Source organism: Cariama cristata, unplaced genomic scaffold (genome assembly GCF_000690535.1).
Source record: "Cariama cristata isolate BGI_N322 unplaced genomic scaffold, ASM69053v1 scaffold14181, whole genome shotgun sequence".
Lineage (NCBI taxonomy): Eukaryota > Metazoa > Chordata > Aves > Cariamiformes > Cariamidae > Cariama > Cariama cristata.
In genome coordinates this window covers 1,346-4,077 of record NW_009597642.1, presented here as the reverse complement: position 1 = coordinate 4,077, position 2,732 = coordinate 1,346, and positions in this window count along the sequence as shown.

Below are 2,732 nucleotides of genomic sequence, written 5' to 3'. Positions count from 1 at the left end.
TTCCCTAACCTGCTGCATTCAAATGAGTCAGATGAGCCTGAACAGCATTGACTGGTAAGTCTGTGCATACCACCTTCATTATCCCACACCTTTTCACAGCTGAGTGGATGATTATGCCAATCATGTCTCAGAGCAGCAGGAGGCTGCACCAGGAAGGGGCTGAGGCGGGATGGGGGTCAAAATCTCCCTGAGGGGCACCATCCTGCAGCAGTGCAAGCAGACCAGGGTGGTGACACCAGCACTGGGGGGACCCTGGCAATGGTGGGACAGCACAGTCAGGTGACAAACCAGATTGATCAATTTCATGCAAGAAACTTTCAGAAGCTAACTCGCATCCTTTTTGAATATTAACTCCCAAATCAACATGTTCAGCTCTTGAACACCGATTAGGGAATGCCGTGTAACAGAAACACAAGTAACCTTGTTCTGATGCTGCACTGTTACTCACAGAGAAAACATTACAGCTTAAATCTACCTGCAGATAAAACCTTATTTGTGCAGAGGTCTCTGAGCAGGTCACAAAAAGGAAATCTAACAGCTAAGTCAAACAAATGCAGGAAATTCCAACAGACTTCTGCAATTATTCTTTGTGAAGCTGTTTGCAGCTTTTTTGACGTTTTTCAAATATGGTATTTCAAGTTTCTCTGAAAAACTGGAAGTTAAACTAAAAGTACAGCAGGATGTATTTTTCATTATACTTCGGTGCTTTACACTCTCCTGGTAGACATGATCACCAGGTTCAGAGAAAAAACATCAGACCTGTCATGAAGAAGCCATTTTTTTAAATTTTCTAGTCAACTAATGTGGATCACAAGACATTAGGGTGATATATATGATTCAGAGGAATTTATCCAAATTGCTCTTGATCACTGAAGCTGTCCTGCTCCATCATTGATCAGAATGTTCTATTAAAAACTCAAAACCAGCTTTAAGTTCCTAAACATTATTAAAATTCTGTGAAATGAATTTTTTATTAGAAAGAGAAATATTTAGCAGAGTTTCTACATATCCATATGCTCTGTTCTTTAGACTACTTTTGAAAATTGTAGCCTCAAGCATTTAGGAAGTTCATCTGAAGATATGTATATATTTCCTCTAATGATAATGTTATTTAGAACTGGATAATTCTACTTAGAATCATATTCTTGTCTTTATTGTAGCCAAAATGAATGGCTGACTGCATGGTCATTAATACTGCTGCTTTCTTTAATAGCATCCAATATCACACACTGCCGGCTATATCTGACTGCTCGCAGCACCTGCTATGCTGACGAATGGGCACACTGCTCAGATAATTGCATTTGCTGCTTAGTTGTGGCTTCATTCAATGGAAGGATTCTGGATTTACTTCTCCGTGCCACCCTTTATTGCTTATTTGTTCTAAAATGAGATTTTAAAAACCCACTAATTGTTACATGTCTTGAAGTACTTATCTGTATAGTAAGTGCAGTTGGAGCAGTCAAAAAGGGATGAACAGAAACCTTAGCCTGCATAGACTGGTTGAGGCAGGATGCAGTTGGAAGCACTAAAATCCTGAGACTTTATGATTCCACAGCCACCAATGCCCCGTTTAAATCACAGATCAGACCCTCCTAAATACCATGGCCACTTTAATGTACTCTGCTACACCAGACAACACTTGCAGAAGCCATTATCACTGAGAGAACATAACATTCAACAGCGACTACTTTCCACTCCAAGGTTTCATTGTGTTTCTCAGACAGCCTATTTGCCAAGAACTTGGCACGCCCAGATGGCACAGCTCAAAACACTCCTCACCACTGCACCTGTCAGAGGAAGTGGAAGGGCTGTAATCGTCTTCAGGGATCCTCTCTTTGGACTTTGAACATTGCGTGTTTTCGGAGTAGACCTGTCTACATCTCATGAAGGCACTAGTGTCATAACGAGCTCTGTACATTTCCTAGCTAGCATCTGTACCCTACTCTGGTTCCTCTGCTGTCATGGCAAGTGGCAAATGCTATAAAACCAACAATGACCTCTCTTTTTTTTTCAGGAAAATTATAGAGCAAAGAGCACTAGAACCATCTTCCATCATGTTCAGGAGTCAGATAGTAAAATCTTGAACATGAAGCTTCGGCAAGAAAACAAAACCCTGAAGCAAAAAGGCAAATTCTGCAGAATGACCAAAGGCATGGTGCCTTTAGCCAGAGGAACCAGTCTATTCATATCTCTCTGTTTCACATTGCCTTTAAAATCAAGTTAATACAATACAAATGAAAGGCAAGAGTCCAGGGAAGAATAGTGCAACAAGTAGTCAATTCAGTCACAAATTGTTCAGCCACTGAATGAAAGATTATTAATAACACTGCCTAGTCCTCCAATGCACTCAATCAGTGCCTGCTCCTAGGAGCTAGTAAGTATCCTGAGACGACAAGGTCAAGCAAGCTAAGCACGCCAGCAGTCTTTACTATAGTACTGGAAAAACACTGGTACTGGAAGAATAGAAAGAAAATTGTTTTCATGGAGGTGAAAAAAAAATAAACACATACTATTTAGACTCATATGGCAAACTTCCCATAAAACCAGACTTGTCATGAGAATATGAACATATGATCAAAAAGTTAAAAAATAACTTCCATACATATTCAGGCTTAGTTTTGTGAGCTGCTGTGTCAGAATGGATGTCAATCAGTGTCAGTGATAATATCAGTCTTTGATACTTGGACAACTCTTCATTAGGAAAGATTTTGAAGCTATTAGCTCATTCTCTA